Here is a 22,403-nt window from a genome sequence, read left to right as displayed (position 1 = left end):
TATAATCTTTTAAATCCGAAAAAAATAATTAATCCTACTTGAGCTAAACTCACATAATCATGCAAATTAATTGCTATAAATTGAATTTTGACTAATGCTGCCCAAATTCAAATTGGAGAAAAATGTTGCTAACCTTAGTGTAACACTGAAGTTTCCTTACATAGGCGATATTTTTAGTACCTTTTCACTTTATGAGTTTATGGTAACTGTAGCCCACACTTGCATTTGGGAAATCCCCATATTTTTACAATTCAGAGCGAATTCATTTTCTTCTTATTGTTGCTTTCACTTTGAGATGGTGTTGGTGCTGGTGCCAGCATTAGATAATTATATACAAAGACTAAAGGGATTGGGGAACTAATTGTTGCTATTGTTCCTTGATAAAATCAAACCAAGTTCATTTAGAACATATATTCAATATGTCCTTATTTTAGGACACTTTAGGACACTTCTACCCATGAATTTGTTTCTATTGCAGCCCTGATGTACATTCTCCTATTTAAAAGAGCTACATATCTGTAATTGTATTTATGATTATTCATATACTAAAGTTCTGGAAAATATTATCAATAGGGATCATATGGTATCATTTATATTGTTTTTGAAGGGTGGTAAAGGAATACCTTATTTGAGCAGAAGTTGGTGTGGTTAATTGCTCAAGCTGTTGATGTAATGTTGTAGAACTTTTTGATTGGTTGGCACTGGTTTTTTTTCTTCTTTCATCATTGCAGTTTTTAATGAAATTTTAATTGGTTTAAATGTTTTGTTTGCTATTTCTTTAAGCTTTATTGAGGGATTTGTTTCCAGAAAACCATGGGAGACGAAAAGAATAAAATAAAATACAAAGATAAACAGTAACCTGAACGGGTCTTCATCTATCCAAAATAACGATAAAAGCATACAAATTGAACACACATTTTTCTTAATTTGATCTTGTGCTCCTCAGAATGAGCTCTCAGTTACTCAAACTCATAGCTATTCAACCTTACTGTTGGATGACTCACTCTTGAATCATTTCTGATGGACATGAAATGTCTTTCTCTGACTTATTGCTCTAGCAAGACATTTGCATGACCTGTTTGATCTGTAACTTCTCGTAATTGATTACTGAGCATGGGCAGAACTAGAAAGGTAGCCCCATTTACCTGAAAATATTTAGCTAATTACATGCAAGTCTGTCTATTTTGTGTAATACTAAGAAGTTAGCCACTTTGTGGAATGTGTAGCTAGGAAGTTCAGAAGCAATTAAACTTTGGGACAGTGTATTAGAGACATAATTTCACAAAATAGCAGTAGCAATAGTACTTAGACTTATGTACAGCTTCATAGTGCTTTACAGCCCTCTCTAAGCAGTTTACAGACTCAGCATATTGCCTCGAACAATCTGGGTCCTCATTTTACTGACCTTGGAAGGATGGAAGGCTGAGACAACTTGAGTTGTTTAGAATCGAACTCCTGGAGTGAGCAGTGAGTTAGCCTGCAGTACTGCATTCTAACCACTGTGCCACCATGGCTCTTATTACTAAAAAGAGATCTGTTCATTCATTCATTCATTCATTCAAGCGAAACTTTGAACATATTCAAGATCTGAAGATCTTAGGATTATTATGTGGAATTCAGTAGGTTTCTTACTTATTGTAATCTTCTTTTCTAAGTTAAATTATCCTGTTTTTCCCTTCTGTCTCTCTCTGTACATCACCATGCAGTAGACATGGTTAATAGCTTCAATTATGAAGATAATTTGGGTAAGATGGTGCTGTCAATTTATTCAGTTTGTGATATTCATGCGTAAAAACTAGTTTCAACATCCTTCTCCTCAGCACTGTGTGGAATAATGCTGGATATCATGGCTGACCTATTTAGAGAATGAGTTCCAGATGTCCCTGCACTCTCAAAGAAATCATTTATTTCCTTGAGTTGCTTTTGGTTTTTATTCTACAAAGAACATCCAAGCATCAGTTTTGTTGATGAAATCTGGATGACAAAGGATGTCACGCTAAATTGACAACACCTCAGGCCCTTGGTGAGCTTGTTTTGACCTGCAGACAGTATGACTTGGGCCAGGATGAACTTCTCTCTATGAAATGTAATATCCAGATGGCATTGCAGCTTGGCAATTTCAATAGCCTTTACTTAGGGTCCAAACTGCATCCACTGTTTATTTCTTAGTTTATAGCATTCTATAGAGAAAGAGAGCCTATGTGAGGGACTGAGGGAGAAATATTCATCAATTTCATTTCCTTTGAAATATGCCAGGCCTTGCTATCACTTCCTTCACAAGGTTCTCAGCCTTAGACACCCTCAGGGCAAGAACAGGGATCAAGTCAGCCTTAGAGAAGACAAATGATGGCTACAACATAGAGTTCTTTTCTGTACCCCTCTGTTTTCTTCTCATTAAAAAAAAGAAAACAAAAAGAAAAATCTTATGCCAATGGCAGTTTCAAGGACCCCTCCCTTTCTCAGAAAATCTTTCAACAAACTTTGGTTGAAAGTTCTTCGCTGCCTACATCAAATAGAAATAAAATAGGGTTTTACTACTGTTTCCAACTCTGTTTCCACCAACTTTTTTTTTTATTACTGGCACATGATAATTTTTACAGATGTTCCAGTGAATCATTTTGGAGCTATGTTATATTGTTATTGTTTCTAATAATTTGTGCAGTCTTCTTAGATGAGGAAAATATATTATCTATGTTTCTTCTGCTTCTTTGTACAATCTGCATTCTATTATGATTAATCACATTATTTGTAGTAGTATTGGTTAAACTAGAATTCATTAAATTATTTTCATATAGTAAATGTTTAGGGCAATTTGAAACTTCATGAAGGGTTCAATGAGCTGAAGAGTTTGGGATCACTGATCTATACTACCCATCCATCTACCATCCATCCATCCATCCATCCATATAACTATGATGACATTTGCTTCATAAGGCAATGACATACCTCTGAATTACAATTCCTGGCTTCTCTCACTCTTGGCTTTAATGAGAAAGTTCTGCATATGCCATTAAACAGCACTACTTTATGCTGTATTGTGATAATTTCTAGAGAGGTTATTCCAGAAAATATTGTAGAGCACTTGGTGCTTGAAATCTTAGTCTGTTTTTGAAACTCACCAAGTCATTTTATCAAGGAAAGCGAAATTGATAAGGGCAACAGAAGGGCCATCTCCTTTACCTGTTTTAAGTGGAAGTTTGAAATGGATGTGTTTGAATATCCAATGGTTTTTTTCCACTTGGAAATCACTTCTGGACTTTGTGCTTGAGGTGGAAAAAAAAGATTTTTATTGACTATTTGTTTCAGATGTTTTTGTGATTCTGCTTCAGTTCTCTTGTTTTATAATTCACTTTTGGGATCATACTTTAATGTTGGTGTGTGGGTGAATGTGTTGGTATATATATATATATATATATATATATATATATATATATATATATACATACATACATACATACATACATACATACATACATACATACACATACACATACACATACACACCCAGACTCACAGCTGGTTTGAATATGTTATAAAATATAACTGTTGACATAATCTGTGTGACTCAAGACTACAGACCTACTGCCATTCAAAGACTTTCATATCCATTTTTTACATCTAAGATATGTAAGAAAACAGGGTGTTGGGTTGATTGCTTGACAAGTTGCTGAAAGGATTTGCTTCTCATCCATAAATCCAACATGAATGCCCCAGGGCACTTTTACAACCCAAAGAACATCTCTAAAGGAATCCCACTAACATGGACTGTATATAAGCAAGAGTGAATGCAAAGAGCAAGCTAAGGAAAATCTGAAGCACCACTCACAAACTCATGATAAGACAGCTGCAACAAGACAACATAGCCTTAGAGCCACATCAAACATGCTGCATTTTACATCGTCTTGACTTTTTGTTCTTTTAGTTTTATGTTTGCAAAGAGCAAAAAAAAAAAAAGTGATGAGAGTCCAATGATCTTCTAAATACTTACTTCTGGGAATTTCCATAAAGCATAGCCTAATGCCTCAGGGCAGGATTTGGAGGCTGAAATCTAAAGCTTTGCTTGGGAGAAAGCCTTTAAATGCAAGTTTAATTTATTGAGAAGGGAAATAATTTGCACTGCTTTATAAACAGAGAGTGTTAGTGCATGTATAGAAGGATTTGCCCCTGAACCAAAGCATGGTCAGGCAATTTAGGAGGTCTTGAAGCAGCCCTATGGAGCCTTCAAGAGGATACAGGACTTCAGGGCTTCAAGTAGAGAGATTGGATAGGGGCTTGGTGGCTTACAAAGCACTCCTGAAATATACCAGGCAGCACTACAAAATACTCACAAATTAGCAACTTATTTTGCATTTGTTTTCTTTTATTCTAGTTGGATATCATCTGACTTCAACAACGATGAATAAACAAAAAGCATGAATAGTCAAATTTAGAATGCTACAAGTTTAGATATCCAAAGTATGGAAAATCAAAAGTGTGAAATACTGCAAATTATACCAGTCATAGAATTTTTCTCTGTGCAACTTGTTGATTTTTCTGTCACTCATATTTAATTATCCAAGATGTAAAATACAAGTGTTTTCCCTGTATATAAATATTTGATTTTTATTAGGGCTATGTGTGCTTCAAGAATGATTTCTAACAAATTATTATTTCCTTAGCACTTCTTTAATGCAGTCATATCTTTTTTCAGACTTCTGCACTACCATAAAAAAAAGTCTTGCTTTAATGAGTTGACCTACTAAATCAGCCTTTCTTTAGGCTTGCAGAGAAGTCTGGGGGAAAAAACCACAACTGTTTCTGTAGCTATATATATATAGTTATAGCTGTTAAAAGATTCATGTTTCTGAATTGTGTTTGGTAATCATGGAATTTTCAGGGAAGAAATATTGAGAATAGGTTAGGGATTACAAATGTTAAGTTACTATAATTTTGTACTACCCTTCCTCAAAAGTGGATAAGGTAGTATTATATTATTGTTAACTTTTCCTAGCTCCCTCATTTATTTTTTCCAATATATATTTTGAAATCACAGATTGTTTTCATTATATATGTATGTGTGTCTTTTGTAATATATGTGTTTGTTTTGGACACCCGTGACATTCATATACACTGTGGTAATCTATGCATATTTGTAATGTTACATAGCTTTCTTCCTGTATAATTTTAATACATTCTTAGGTATAGTTTTTAAAAGCCTATTGGCTCATTTAGTTTAGGATGCTATGGAATGATAAGACTTTAATTTAGTATGGTACTGTATATCTTATGATGTATGACATATGTATGTATACATATAACTATAAATAAGATGCTGTTAAATGATAAGACTTTAATTTAGCACAGTACTGCATATCTTATGTTTTGTGACATATATAATGTTTGTGTGTGTGTGTGTATGTGTCTGCAAATTTGGTTTTTTCTTTCTTTCTTGGGTTTCTGGGATTTTTTTTCTTTTTGCCTTTGATGCAAGATTGTAGACTAAAACTGTTAATTGTGAAAAATCTTGAAAATCACATCTATAGAAGAAGCAAAAGGCACATCAGAAGGATCTTCACACTGTTCCATACCTCCATTTATTTTCTGTTCTCAAACTAACCAAAGGAATTTGAAACTGACCTGTGATTGCCTTCTCTCCCATAGAACTAGAAACAGCACAAACAGTGCTATGGCCAGCTGAATCTCCGTTTGGGGAGAGAAAGGACTCCGGAGGCTGTATGAGACACATTTCACACCAATAGGATAAGGGACTACCTTGCAAGCTGCTGCTAAGAGAAAAGGCCACGTTGGCTGACCTTTCAGATACACTGATTTAATTCTCAAGGGACATTAAAAATAAATCATCTCATTGATTAGAACTGATTTTGAACTGGAATAAACTCTCTAGATGAAGATGCATTTCTTTTTCTAACATTGATAAATTTGATAAATTTGATAAGGATTCAGATTTCATTGAAGTAGAAATATCCATCATTCCTGAATCCTCCTTGCCGAAAGAAACTCAAAATGACCTAGAAACTTTTTCTCAAATGAAAGTGGGCTAGAAATTACTAGACAAAATAAAAAAATTAAAAAAAGGTTAAAGCAGCCAAATGTGGCTGCTAAGTACTAACTCTGTTTGGGGAGGAATGCTGGATATGTGTCAAGTTAAAGAAAGGAAGTGGGATATCTATCATTTAAGAGAGCCTGCAGATTTTGGTTTGTTCCCTAATGAGGGCTGAATAGATTTGCACTCCTCAGAGGTTGGATTATCCTCACGTGCTGCTTTAATTAATTAATTAATTAATTAATTAAATGTCTAAGCAATAGAACTTGTTAGGAAGTCTCTGGGCCTGAAGCAAAGGGTGGTGTTGGTGGATCACAAACAATTCAAGCAAGCCCATTCCTGTAATTACCAAGTTCAAGGGCCTTGTTGAATGTATGAAACTATTCTTTACCATGGATCAGAAATGGGATGGGCTTGCTTTCTGTGAGGGTGGTTTAATTGGAATGCAAAAAAATGGTTGTAACTTTGAGAGGGGTTGGGGCTATATACAACCAGAAAATGAAGAAAATGCATGATACAACTATTACAAGAATCAGCTTTTGAGCTTATGTGGAAATTGCAACCAACAGAGAGATACAACATCAAAGGACTATCTCCATTGATCAGGTTAAACCAAATCTTCCAAAGACCATTAACCACCCCCATCATCCTATCTCCCGATATTCCTCACCATTAGTCATGCTGGCTGAAAATGTTGGGAATAGAAGGCTGCAAATATCTGGAAAGCTGTGTGATCGTTTGACCTATTGACCCTTTGCTTCCTGAGATTATTTTCCTCCAAACTGATGGGTAAAAACTTATATGTAATTTTATGAATAACGTGAACAATCATTTTAATTTTTAATTTTCCTTTTTCCTCCCCAGCAACTTTTCCTTAAAGGATTATGGTGAAGTAGACTTACTTCTGCAAGCTGATATTTCCCATTTGTTGCACATCTCTGGTTGCCAAAGAACTGAAATGCAGTATCAAATTTCAAATACTAGGAATGTGCATTTTTTCTGGTATCTTTGGGCTTTGGTTTTACTACAGGATTGACTCCTGCTCTGCCCTTGCTTGTAGCTCATATTTTCTTCAACTAAGCCCAGAGATAATGAATAATCTAATGCTAAGTCAGTCAGCATACAACACTTCCAAGCAAAAGATCAATATCAAACAATGCAGAGGGGGAAAACATGTCACTTGCAGCAATAATACACCACTAGGAGGCAAGGAAGTCATAATTCCAAATAGAGTTTACTCAATGAACTTGCCAGAGAAATGTACACACAAAGTGACAAGGAAAAAAAATCAAAGATCAATAGAATGGGGCCCTCCAAACTTTTGAAAATTTCTATTTAAACTGTTGTTTCTCCTTTGGCTGTTTATGAAATCACAGACAGCAGGGAGCCGAGGGAAGCATTAAACTAAACAACCTAAGGAAGGGTGAATGAATTCTGATTGGCTGGTGTTATCAGCTAAATTAGGTTGACGTATTCTGCATTCAGCTATTGACTAATTTGGCAGATTTACAGGTATATGGGCAATAGCAGGGTAAGAACACCTGCAGTGTGTAGCAGGAAAGAACAATAGGGATAAAAGATGCAATAAGTATACACTGTTTTAGAGTTCCTTGGTTACAAGTAAATGACCTTATTAATAAGTGATCTTCTAATTCTTGAACAAGCATAAAATTATGTTAACCTCAAAAACCTGTCCAGCGGATGTTGCCGTTGTTACCACTTTAAAGAAAGTGGTTGGTTGACCCTCCTGGTTTCATTTCCATTCCCAGCTGACACCTTTCTCTGTCCTAGTCATTGGATAAGTGTAGCCAGTTCTCTGGGATAAAGATTTTAATTGCCTTCCAAGTTGTCCAAATGAAGACCACAAATGTGATGATGGTAGGCACCAGCGGAATCCACCACCAGCTTTCTTCACCCCTTTTATATATGTGCATGATGTTACAATGTATGTGACAAAAAAGAGAGGAGATTGCATCATACTGGTATGATGCTACTTCTGTCATTGCCTTCCTTCTCAGATACTGCTGGTGGAGGCACGCCATACCTATGATTTGTCTGTTCAGTTATTCTGATGACTGGGAGCTCCTTTTTGAGTAACTATTAAGCCTATACTCAAAAATAATCCAGCTGATCAATTGTAGAGAAAAAAACACAAAGTATAATAGAAACAATTGACATAAAACCAGATGCGGACTAAGGAAAAGGAAGAGGACCAAGATGGTGGATGTGACAAACTCCAACAACAACTAACAACCACCAAAGGTGTCAGCCCTGCCTCAGCTTGCACTTCTAAGTAAAAACGACCCTTGGCTCCATTTGTTGTAAAATGAACAGTTTTATTAGAAGTCAGGTGAACTGCAGCAAAACAAAGCCAAAACTGAAATTTGCGTGCCAATTCCCCAAGTGAAAACATTTTCCCCTTAGGTACTTCCTTTTGCTGCCCTTCCCCCATCATCCAATCAATCTCCAAGAGGATATTTTTGAAATGGCCACTCTGAGTGTAGGCTGGCTCAACAATCTTCTCATCACGAGACGACCTTGAAACACTGTCTCAGAGAAGCACCTTCACTTTTCTAACTTTCACTTCCCCTCCCCCAGCACTACCCCTCCCTCTTACCCTCCCCCCAGGGTTCATGGTAGACTGTACTAAACAGCAGGTGTGATGGGGCAATTCTGACAAAAAGGGGCACCAACCACCCTAGCTCAAGGTACGTAGAACAGCCAAGTTTTTAATCTGCATATATCCTACGCTAGAGATCTTCTCGTGTTGAGGTACAGAGTGGAGCTACCCAAGAGGAGGCTTTTTCAGTGGTAGGGAGTAAGAAAAATAACCAGTTTCAAAATACAGTTTCAAAACCTATTTGCCAGATGAGGTTTCTCTCCATTATACCTCTAGTTATTCTCTATACTTTCTTGTGGCCTACCTTTATATTTTATCACTTAGAGTAGGAAAAAAGCCAAATAATTGTCAACCTTTTACCGTATTTCTTATAAGTAGCATGTTTTATAAAAATAACCCTACAGACTGAAACATTATCTTTTCAAACAAACAAACAAACAAACAAACAAATACAGATTGACATTTCAAATAAATAAATAAGTAAATAAATGAATAAGTAAGTAAATAAATAAATAAATAAATACAGATTGACAAGGAGCCTGGCACAACCAAAGGAATATTTTGGAACCTACAAGCAACAGGTTGCTTCTCACAAGTGAAGAGTACATCTTGATACAACTGATTGGCTTGAAAGAGTTAAGAATGCAAAGAGCAGAAAGAATTTACATCTGGATCTACATGTAGATCTCAGACTGATTTGAAATGAATTGGCCAGGAGTTAAAGCTCTCAGTTGAGTGGCATTAATAACAAAATACTGGGGCACTCTAAATTGCTGAAATGTTATTCCAGCAGCCTTTAGTTGGTAGATCTCAAGGATTCAATGAACTCCAAAGTAAAATCTGCAAGCTTAATTTCTCCCTATTCTTGTAAAGTGTATTAGATATAGGATGGAGGATTGCTGTTGTTTCTTGAGGCTAAGATAAGCAATGTTGATTTTACTGTGACAATTATGAAAAAATAAACCCACACCTTAAAAAGGTGAAAAAGCTTCTATGCTCACTTTTGTTTAAAAAAAAAAAAAGATAGGTACCAGCAGGTATGTGGTTTGATGCATTTTTAATACTTGGTATGAATCTCATTCTATATAATGAGTATTTTTGGTAACCTTACAGGATGTGAATGCCTGTCTTTTGAATTTCTCCTGAAAAAGCAATTGACTCTTTTCATATCCAGCTGTGATTTTTTGACTGTAACAATGATATTTTCCTTTAATAGATTCCAAAAATGCCTATTGCTAGCAATAATTTTTTAGGCCTAGATAGCACTCTTAGGGGAAAAATGCACAGCTTGTATTTATTTCAGATGTTTAGCATTTTCTGTCCATTCACATTATCTTTTAGTCACTGTGCCAGAATAGCATTGAAGCAACTTTACTGTATTTTTTTCTGTCATTGACACAAAGCACAGTTAGTCAGCCATTCTCTAGTTGCAGTTAGGAAGATACATTTAAATCTTCTCAAAGTTGGGAGCATACAAAGTTTTCTCAACATTGCAGTTGCTCACATTTGCTGGGGAAAAAATGAAACTCATTTAGTAGCTAAACATTAAAAATAAGTTGTTTATGTTGAACCATGCATGCATACAAAAGCATATTTAATGCCTGCATGCTGTGCAACAATTCAACTCTAATTTTATTGCAATTGTCTCAGTTTGTTTTGAAGCAAATATAAAAACACCTGGAACACAATGGCTTCAGCTCTGAATGAGCTAATATCCCCAAAAGAACAATAGTTCACCATGGAGACCTTTTCTTTTTTAAAAAATCCAGTGTATGCTGCTTCCTCAAAGCATTTTTATTATTAATCTCTCTCTTGCTCACTCTCTCTTTCTCCCCCTCCTTGTTTTTCCAAAATCTTGATTTGTACACCATTAGAATCTGTAGAAGTGGAACTAAAAGACAGTTTCCCCTCTCAAACCTGCCTTGAGGGGGAAAAAGACGTGTTGGTTGTTACTATAATAGACAAAAGTAGCTTCTCCCTTCCGTACAATGCAGCTGTATCCTGCACGATCTATAAAATGATTCTGCATTCTTCCAGGCTGGAACAAACTATCAGTATGATTCCCATTTAAAAGTGAAGTTTAATTACTTTGGGGAATTACAGCCTATATGAAGTAATTCTTTAAATTTAAAAAAATAACCAAAAATACAGTTCTTTCTGACGAAATGTACAATACACCCAGCATGTGATATGATAAATGTGTAATAAGACATATTTCTCAGTGACATTAAACTCCTCAGCAAGAATAGGGGATAGTTTGACTTTAAAACAAAAATTAACTTGTTGTCTTTCTCATGTCTAGCTTCAAAGAAGAGTCCATTTTGCCCATGCAAATGTCATTCCAATGATTGTTCTAAGGATTAAATTAAAATATAGTCATATAAAAGGATGTTTTTAAGCTTCTTCTCTTGGAGAAAATCAATGGGTAATATTGTGATTAATAAACAACCCTGAGTTTAAGACTGAGATTGAAAAGGTTATTTTGGCCAGAATTATTCTAATTGTTTGATAGTCCATGGAAAAGCTGATAGGAATTAGAGAGGTTCCTTCTGATAAATGGACCTTTTCTGGTTTTCTCAGTGGAGCAAACGAGGACAATTCTCCACCAGCTAAGAGCAGCGGTTCTCAACCTATGGGTCGCGATCCCATTTGGGGTCGATCGATCATTTCACGGGGGTCGCCAAGCAAGGCTGTCCACCATTTTTTTGTCCGCCATTTTTTCCCCCCTTTTCCGGCAGGTGCCTTACCTTCCTTGGGCTGGGCCAGCTGGTGGTCGGCCTGCTCCGTCTCTGCCACTTGCCAGCTATGCCTCGGCCGGTGCAGGGGGCAGAACCACGCATGCGCGGCGCTCCCGGGCAGGGAAAGTCCTCGTCTTATGACCGGTTTAGTCCTCGACTTACGACCGGTTGGGAGTCGCAGCATTAAAAAGGTTGAGAACCACTGAGCTAAGAGTATAACTGGGTGGCTATCAAATGAAACAAAATAACATAGAATGAAGTTTGGGGAAAGGGCAAAAAGATAATTCAGTAATGTTAACTTTGGGGATTTGAAAGGATACTGGATCTTGTTTGAAAATTTAAGCTGCACTTTCTGCTTAACTTTATATTTGTAAATAGTCATTTGTTACAAAATGACATAAGCTTCTAGTAATCATCTTCTAGCTAAACAGAAATCTCTCTAAGCATGACATTTCTGGAAATTCTTGCCACTCATAAAACTGCATTCCAATAAAAGAATTAAAACAAAGAACAGGTGAGTGGAGTATTATTACTAATCTTAAAAGAATAAAAGAAATCTGAGTCAGATTTTATAACAAAACAGGTGAACTTTAATTCATCAGCAGGTTTAATTCTATCTCCTGGAGCTTGAACAAGGAAAAGGGCCTTTTTAATCACAGTATACTTAAAAAGAAAACAAGCATGTGGGATTGGCACATTTTATTTCTCTGTTCTCACATTTGATCAGAAAATTCTTCTTCACCTCCGCTGATTTTGTACTAGGAGCAGTGAACCGATACCTTTCCAATAGTTTGGATTCAGTTGCTACAGCGTCCTGTTTCTGACTGCAAGAGTGGACTTTATGGAAGTTCAAAATACCTTGAGAATATCAGATTGCTTATTTCTGTTCTTCACACAGAAAAAATATGGACCTTTCTCTTAATAAAGTTTGTCATTCTTCTGTAATCTCAGAGAAATTACAATATTTTTATTATACCTTCAGATAGCTTCCTTATTAATATGCAGTATATTTAGATAGGCTGTTTAGAGAACAAGAGGTTCTTTTAATGCCCAAATCTGATTTTTCTTTGTACTTTATTTTTAATAAGACTTCTTAATTTTATTTATTGAATGTTTTTAGGGCTCTATCCAGGGCAATTCCATTTCATCCCAATAAGATGCACCTTTTCCTTATGTTGTCAAACAATCCAAATAAGTTTTTGAGAATGAATGTGACCAGGATATGACAGCTTCTTGATTACTTGTTGGCATGTGTTGTTTTAAAGTTGGTTTGCTTCTGCTTTTATGTTATTTTAGTATTTTATAGCACAACTGTGTTTATTATTTTATTTGATGCCACCATGGAGATTGTTTCTGAACAGTAGCAGATAAGTCAACAAAGAAACAAAGCCAGCAATTCTTAAGATGATTCAGGTGAACTAATCATTGGCATGCCTGTGAAGGAAGTAATAGTAAAATGCTCAAGAAGAAGCATAGAACAAATCAAGCCAGTGCCAGTTCTTGGTGCTAGCCACCTAAGCCTTAAGAAGAACCCAACACTTATCCATAACATTAAATGCAATCAAGTGGAATAAAAAATGACCTGGTATTGAAGTGGGATGTAACTGTGATCCACCAATTCCATTAATACTATTTAAACAGTACCATAGCACGTTATAAATTGGTGAGAAATTCTGTTCACATCTTTTACTGCCAGAGATGTGAATGCATGAAAGATTAATCTTAATTTATTTTTGAAGTATAGAATGAAGGAGCCTGGGGCATTGCCTTAACTTCAATAAGTACAAAATATTGCAGCAAAAGTGATGACTGGAATGGGTGATAAAAGCTACATCATGCCAGTTCTTTATGGTCTTCATTGGCTCCTAGTTCAGTTTCTAGTGTCATGTCAAGGGGCAGATATTAGTTTTAGAGGCCCCTGATGGCTGGGGAACTTCACTTCCTTCTGCTTCTCCTACGCTCCTACTCCCAGTCTAAGTCCATCTTTGCCACTGTGAGATGCTATGAGTGCCTACTCAGAAACAAGCTCTCTAGACATTTTGGAATCCTCTTTATTGTCTTTGCACACCAGACAAGGATGTTTCTGTCTTCTCTGGATTCTTGCTACTGTAATGTGATAATGCCGTAGAATATTTAAACTTTTGACTGTTGCTTTTGTGCTCAGTGTTATTTGTTTTTCATTTTACTTAGCATATCTTAGATAATGTTTGCTTTTATCAATTGTTTTAACTTACTGTTTTGAGCTTTATTGTAAACTACTTTAAGATAATTTTTAACAGGACATTATATGCACATGTTTTCAGTAAATAAATATGCACAAGATTGCATTCTGGTTGCTGTTTAAGCCATTGGGTAGAGATTAAGTATGATTTTCTCTCAAGGGAGTTGGTCTTTTGGGCATAATCTTTCAGTGGCTGCATGCCAGTAGCTGAATGGGACAAGAGACAAAAATCTAGGGCACCCTTTTCTCTCTTCTTTCTGCCCATTACTATTCACTCCTTTATTTTTTATTGCCTCTCACATGAAATTAAGCCAAAGCTTAAGTAAAATGAGAGGAAGCATGGCTGTCATGCCAAGTTCATGGGAAGCCTGGGGGGGGGGAGAGAAATAATGTCTGCTGATTGATAGAAATAAAATCATCCATATTAAATAAAAAGGAATTCCTCAAAACACTTAAAATGTATTGTATATAAAGAAAAATTATGTGCTGCCATAATTCCACATCTATTTATCATTTGTATGTTTAATTTGAATTCCCAGGGTCTGCATTTATAGATGAGTGGCTAATTATTAAATTTTGTGACTGATTTAAAAAAAGATGAGAGAAAAATAGAAAGTCAGAGGCCTCTCCTTTAATTTAATGATTTATTCAATTCAGGCATTGCCTGAGTCCAGATTGACTCTGCTTTTACTGTGAGCACCTCCTAGATAAACAAGGTAAAAAATACAATATCAATGGAGTTATTTTTAAAAAGAATCGAGATGGTGAATCTGGCCAATAATATTCTCACATTTTAATGATACTTAAAAGCATTATTAAAGTTCAAGAATGTAATTAAAAACAAAAAAATGCAGTAAATAACATAATATAAGAGGTTTTGTAAAAAAAAAAAGTGGAACAGAAAAGAAAAAAATCACTTAAAGCAAATAAATAATCTGTACAAACCATGTACATGATTTGTGTTCAATCATTTTATTTTTGTAATTAACAGGAAATGTACCTTAATCCCACTTAAGTTAAACAGACATACCAAATGAGTGGTATATTTTCTTTTTAAAGAATTAGGTTTGATTTCAGTGTTTTGCTTTCAGCTATAAATGCCAGATTGGTCACTTTTCAAGATGGATCGGAACATAAGAAATGTATGAGCTGCCACTTTACTAGTAAAAAGGGTAGGAAATAGCTGAAAATGTGCTCTGACTACATTCCCTTGAGCTTGACCCATCAACTGACAAATATCTGAATACTTCAGACAATAGACAGCATTGAACAGAGTTCTCTGGCCTGTAGTCTTCTGCTTTCATGAATCTACAATTCCCCAATTTTCTGCATGACATGTTGGCTAGGAATTCTAGGAGTTGCAAATCCAATACGTAGAAGGCTGGGGAAGACTGGCATAGAGCCTTACGTTATGCACACTTGCCAGTGAGCCTAATTATCTGATTTATCTGAATAAAGCATCCATGCTTTTGTGTACTAAAATTAAAAGCTTGAATTTGTCCTTGTAAAGTAAAAATAGGAGATCAATTTAACAAACAAAATATTTTCTTTCTTCCCTGTTCATACCATTGGCAGATTCATCCAAAGTTAAGCTAGGAAGGAATGGGGCAAGGATCCACTACCACAATCCACATTTTGCAACCACATCCTTTGGCCGAGGAAGAATGTAGGAAGAGATTTTTTTCCTCTGCCAACTCTAGACTGATGTAGTTGAGATTCAACAGTCAGGCTTTTCAGGGAGTTCAAAAGACTTTGGATCTAACCAGATCCAAAATTGCCCAGATTTTTCTTTTGAAATAACATATTGCAGGCTCTCCCACCAGGCAGTGCTTCTCAATCTTAACAAGTTTAAGAAGTGTGGACTTTAACTCCCAAAATTCCCCAGCCACCACGGAACTGCAATATCTCTAAGGCAGGGATCTTCAAACGTGGCTCTTTTATGACTTGTGGACTTCAACTCCCAAAATTTCTCAGCCAGGCATGCCTGGCTGAGGAATTCTGGGAATTGAAGTCCACAAGTCATAAAAGTGCCAAGTTTGAAGGCCCCTGCTCTAAGGTTTCCATAGACACAGAGGGAAGCCTTGTGCCCATTAGTCGCAGAGCTCCTCTTCATCTTCAGAGGTTGAGCAGAGAAGCAAATTTGCCCCGTGCAAAGGTAGGGTTTGTGTTTAGATTGTATTTGAGGTAGCACTTCATTGACTTTAGATGAACTAAAAACAACAACAACAACAACCTAAGCAAAACTGGTTAGCATTTAAATGGCAGACTATCAGGAAATCCCAAAATTGCAGGGTAGACAGAGAAGTTGGAATCACCTTCCAAATCACTTTGGTATATTTGGCATATATATGAAATTACCAGGAGTTGACTTTGACTCCAGGGAACATTTATTTTCAATGCTGCTATACCTTTCCAAATACAAGGGCCATGCAGATAAACTTTATGTTTATTATTTTTTAAGGGACGCTAATCCTATACTCACATACCAGGTGGCCAAATAATTTTTATCAAGTTACACAACTGCACAATTTTTTTAATTAGTTGTTTTGTTGCCCTATTATTTTTTTTCCCTTCCCTAACAACTAATTGTTGTATTAAACCATTTCTTGTTCTACTGTACTCTTTTATTATAAAGGCTTGCAAAGACTGTAATATATATGAATTTTGAAGATTGATATACCAGTACTAAAATAATTTAGTTTGCTTGATCCCACCGGTTTTGATGGTTTTAAGGTATTCTTATTGAATGGTGCAGACACTGCTCAATTAAAACCCATAGGCTCCTCATGAGCCTAATCCTGTGATTTCCCTGAAGAAACATACATCCTTTCCAGTTAGTGTTCTACAGTGTTTCCCATTTACTTCAATGGAGGAACTAGCTACAGTATCACAGGAAAGTAACTACAAGGTGTTCTTCGATCCCCTCTGATAAGATTCCTCAAATTCTAATTCCTTCTGGGGGGCATCAGTTTGGGAAAGTTGTTCCAAAACTAGACTGAACTTGTAATGACCTAGGCAGAAATATCAATTCAATCTGAAAATGTTGTTTGCAACATCTAGCATTTTTTTAAAAAAATGTATCTTTGTGATCAGCTTTTTTTTAAAAAAAAACAAACAAACTACTTTTCCTAAATAACTTTTGCAATTACAAACAATTGCAATAAAATTTCTGAGCTCAAAACATTCTGTATTTATTTAGATGCTTCTCATAACATAAGTCAGGAACTAAAATATTTCCTTATCTAATTCATTATTTTCCTATGATGAAAGTCACAATGATTTCAATGCCAAATTATTGGGCAAGAGGAATGATGATAGATCATATGAAAAATTATAAGCCCCCTCCAAACAATTCCTCCCAATTTTAGTCAAAGTCTAAATCATTGTGATCGTGTCCCATTTTACAAAGAAAAAACTGAGGCTAAATTTAATTCAGGGCTACCTTGATCACTTCATCATTTAATTCACTCTCTTTCCACAGGAAAATATAAGAATATGGGATCCCATTAATTTCTTTTTCTTCTTTTAGTTTCCATGCGTGTCAGGAACGGAAAACGAAGTAAGGAAATTTAAAGTGAGAGTGAGTACTATAAAAATAAACACACCCTGAGATCTAATTTCACATGGCACTTGTCTGATTTTTACAAGGACACAGTGATCAAGTGGGACTTCACTGAAAGTAAGCCATCCTTTCTCTGTTGATTTATGTGCAAAAGAGACAAGAACCATTTCAAACAGAGAACAAGTAGACTCATTCATGTTTGGTTCAGGTATTGCTGACAAGCTCATGTTGACCTGAGGCCTCCAGATCAAAATACTTCTGAGTAATTGCGAAATAGAAAAGGCTGCCCATCCTGTCTAATGAGTCCACCCACCTCACCTTTCAGCTTGGGATCAAAAGGGCCATTGGAAGAAGCGCCCCCCCCTTCAAATTATACCACAGCAAGAGAAGACTTAGAAACAGTGCAAGGCTATTGATCCTTTTTTACCATCAAGAATTTTTTGCCCTCTAGTTTTGCCCTCAAATCATTTGCCCTCCAATCAATTATCTCTGTTTCTTTTGGCTGTCCCATGCTCTTCTCCACCCCATTGGCAAATGTGTTAGAGTTAATTGTTGATAGTTATTTCTGAGCATTTATGGATGCACATAATGACTAAAAGAATATTACACAAACAGATCTTTTTTTAAAAAAAAGTTTGATATTATTATATAAAGTACCAAGAGCTTTATATAATAGAATGCAGTATTGCAGGCTAATTCTGCCAACTGCCAAGTGTTCACGACATGTAAAACCATTTTGGACATGAGATTTTAACACTAAGGATGGGCAAAAAAGGAACAAGAATCCACTCCACTTTAACTTCATCAAACTATGATTATAAATTTTCTAGCCTTTTGTTAATCTGCTTTTTCCATTTATTTTTATACACCTCATACAGTACATTAGATTGAAAATTTTAGTTTTTCTTGATTAACAAATTACATTATCATTTGAAACTTTTTATTTATTAAAGCTGCTGTTTGTATTGACATGTGTTTCTTTATATGTTTATTGCAAGTTTAATAAAGAAACTGGGGGGTGGGGGAGAGAACCACAAAGCAAGATGTGTAATAAACTAGGCCCATCTATTAGAAAAAAAAACTGAAAAAAGTTTTGTCCTTCCTGCCAAAAAGAATATCAGCAAGAAATTTAGAATTAAGAATTAGTGCTTAACTTGTTTTTGTTGTTTCTTTTCCCTCCCCAAGTGTTTTCTTTGTGCTTTATCTTTTATAATCCTATAATTCCGAAGACAAGCACTGTGCTATGAATAACCTTTACAAACTGTCCTGGGGGCTTTTTTTTCAGCTGAACTACAAAGCAAACAGATCTTTTAAATCAAGGTTTGAGAATTTTCTGGTTTAAGAACCAAGCTTCTGGGACTTGTACTAAAGTGGGCTTATGTCAGTGGTAGGCATGCTTTCTTCAAGCTTCTCGCCCAGTCCCACCCATCAATCACCACTCTGTGCCTGGAAAGCACGAACAAAGGGACTCCGCATTTTCAATGTACAGAGGAGCAAAGAATAATTAAGACTGATCCCTCCAGGCTTCTCTGTATCAAAGTTTCTGAGGGGCAGACAATTCTGAGAAGTGGGTGCATGTTGGTGAGATGCATCTTCCCTATTAGACACAAAACTAATTCATTAGGAACTATTTTCTTTCAACATAAATCAGTATATATTTAATTGAACCCATTCATTAAATTAATTTACAGAACATTGAATCGCAGAGTTACTAGCTTCTTAGTTCCATGCTCAATCAATAAAGGGAACAGAATTATACCAGCATCCTCAACAGATGACTGTTAACCTCCTGTTTGGAAAACTCTGGGAAACCATAGCCCATCAGTCTTCTGTGTTTAGTGTAAGATGTCTGATTCCTTCCAGATAGCCTGGATTTCAACTTCTGTCAGCCCTAGGAGCAAGGAATTGTGGGAGATGAAGTCTAAAACACTTGGAGAAATCTAAGTTCTTACCTGTGTTCTGGCTAATTGTGCTGTATTCACATTGTTCTTTTTTTCATAGTAGCCTCTTAATGCCCTCCCAGAATTTCCTTTTCAGTAAATAGTTTTGCCCTTTTGGGAATAAAAAATATAAGCCTTCTTTGGCTCGTTGCATGTCATAACTATTGGGAAGAATATTTGAAGTCCTGACAATAAAGCCATGCCTGATAGTATTTGAGCTATTTCAACTACTAATCTTACAGAAAAAGGAAATGAAGGAATGTTTTTTTCAATCCAGCTATGACTATTCCTTAAGACACGTGCCAGCAAGCAGATCCCTTACAGACGCTGTGAGTTTCACAGAGAAAAAGTCTGCCAAATTTTTTTAGTCATATTTCCTGTCACATGGCATAGGTGACATATCAGAAACAGAATTTGAAGCCACAAGCCAAAGAGTGAAAACGGGAAAAGTTTATTTATACTCTTGCTTAGCATCTCCTCAGCTGCTATAATTTGGAAGTTGTTGCTTACAATAGTTTGTCTTTGGACTCGGAATTTTTGTTTGAGTGGACATAGATTTAAAATTTTGTAATGAATTCCACTGTAAATGATTTGTCACAAAGGAAATAAGAATATTATAAAAATTAATTTACAAAAGAAAAGAATGATCATCAACATGTAACATGAAATGTCTGCCCGTTTGTTTATCTACTTATTATCTTTTCCTGACTACAAAGCAGTTTGATAATTTTATCAGTTTTCCATATATTTTAGTTCAATCACATTGTAATAAAATCTTCTTTCAAAAAGTAGCAGTGATAAATATAATTTTGATTATACTGCCTGAAGCATAGCAAAATTATCTGCAGCTTCTCCAGGTTTTATTATTATTATTATTATTATTCTGCAAGCATCGTAACATGGTTGGATAGGACCAGTTAGAATAATTGCTTGAAGACAGAATCAGCCAACCAAAACTTTATGGTGTGGAAGTTTTGCCTTAGAGATAAGTTTCTTAAATTGGAACTGGACAATTACACATCCAAGGGGATGATCAGACCCACATTCTATTTCCCACAACACCTGAATATCTTTAAATTAGGCTTTGAATTGATTGGGTATTATTGTCCAGAACTAGGGCAAACTTTGCACAGGATGTATAAGGTGGTGTTTTGTGTTGAAAAATGCTGTTTCCAATTATTAGCCCATTTTCTGCTGCAAATGATTAATAGGCACAAACCATTATCATTTATTCTCCATGCTCCAAATTTCTGAGTGTATCTTCCTATCCTTGCCAATTTATCTTGACACCAGCAATGATTATTACATTGCCTGTGCAAGAAGTCCAACGTAGCTAGGAACTAGAAGTAGAATTCATTCTTTGCTTTGTTTGTGCTCACTTTTGTTGGTGTGCAGACCAAGATCATGTGCCTGTGAACAGACACAGCAAGTCAATGCAAAATAGATTGAAAGACGACAACACTGTTAGATGCTTTTTGGCTCACTGTGAAATCAGTGCCTTCTGGGTACTTATTACCCCCCAAGGGTATAACCTAATCCATTTTTTCTTGTTTGGAATGTTGATTCGCATGTTGCCTGAACCAACCAGTAGCAATTCAGATAATGCAAATTATTGATATTCCATAATGCAGTAATACACTGTATTGGCCAACATAGGCCAATATCTCTCTTAGGTTGGTAAACTGTGTCCAAAGGTGCTTAAGAAAGTGAGATTTTTGTTGAACATATGCATCACTGCAGTTCTGGATATGTTGACATTCTCTCAGTACCAAGCTGCTCAAGTCACAATCAACCACAAGAAACTCAATTCCTGTATTCTCCTTGCAAGGAGCACTTCTCCAAAGTGCAAGTGGACAATCCCCCGATTTCTCCTTTTTCATCAGCTATACCTGTCTCCTGGCTGGTGAATTCACCGGGATGCCGTCCCTGCTTGTGGAGCCACTCGCAGGGATGTCTATCTTGCCATGGATCCTCACTCAGAGGCTTACTTTGAGTTTCTTTCCCATGCTTTCCACTTTCCCAAGACTGAGTTGCCATTTCAGCTCCTTTAGCAGTTTATCGATTTCTTGTCAATGTGGTTTCTACTACAAATTATGTTAGGACATGACTGATAAAAAATAATGCAGTGCATCCCAGGTTCATGCATCCCAGTCCCAATGTGCTTCCTGGTCTCATCCAGAACTGGAACAAAGACAGTTCTAGAATAATACTGCTGCAAAATTACAAAAAGCTGAACACCAAAAAAGAATACTAGACATTGTACAGAATGTTGCACTGTCTGCAGGTCATACTGTCTGCAGGAGCAGCAGCATCTATTTCTTCTGGTCAATAGATTGTTCCTGTTTTCCAGGGTGCCTCCTCTCTTATCAGCCATGGCTTCCTATTGGCACTCCAAGAGAACTGAGTTCCTTCTGTAACTTGTCCTAGTGTCTAGTAAGGCTGATGGTAATTGCCATCAGCCACCTTCCCTGCTCTTCCATGAACCTTTGGCTTGTGTGGGATCTGGGGAGAGGTAGGATGGGGTAGGGGTAGGGCAATAAATGGATGGCTCCGTAAGTCTGAACAGTTGAACTGCCTGTATGCTGACTTCTTCCTGTTGCTTTGTGAGTACAAAGGAATGCTACTGGACATGCATCCATCTTGCTAATTCCATGCCATGCAATAGGTATGAGTGGCTTTGGGATGACTGCATTGGGAGGAGTACCTTGCTGAAGTCAGCTTTTCCCGACCCTGACTCATGGTGTCCTACAGGGGTCAGATTGTAAAGTGTGGGTTCTCTGCCTGCTCATTGACTCCTGCATTGGGGTTCTGGGCCCACATGATAGCCGCACAGTTTCAGGAAAAGATTTACGTTTGAATTAAGGAGGTGCCAACAACATGTGACAAGCTGCTTTGGAGCAGGTGTGGTCATTCTGTCAGCACCTCCTTAACTCAAATATGTGTTTTCCTGGGATTGCATGGCAACCGGATGAACACAGTCAAAGATACATTTTCTTAAAGTTGCTGACAAGAGCAGGGTGTATGCCCTTGCTTGCTTCAAAATCCTTTCTGCCTTTGAATTTGAAGTGCAGCTATCCATGCTTGGCCATAGGTGAAGGTCCTGACAAGGACAATGTGTAATGAGGTTTTGGAATAGAGAACCCTAAGGCTTTTCTTATCACATCCCATAACTGTACAATTTCTTCATAACTCCAAACCTGAAGTCTTCTAGAAGCATTGGTCTACAGCTCCTATCAACCTCACAATGGGTAGTGAGTATGGAATATGTATACTCCCACA

This window comes from Protobothrops mucrosquamatus, unplaced genomic scaffold (genome assembly GCF_001527695.2).
Source record: "Protobothrops mucrosquamatus isolate PMUCROS unplaced genomic scaffold, P.Mucros_1.0 scaffold_129, whole genome shotgun sequence".
In the NCBI taxonomy this organism is placed as follows: Eukaryota; Metazoa; Chordata; class Lepidosauria; order Squamata; family Viperidae; genus Protobothrops; species Protobothrops mucrosquamatus.
Note: the sequence above shows the minus strand (reverse complement) of the source record.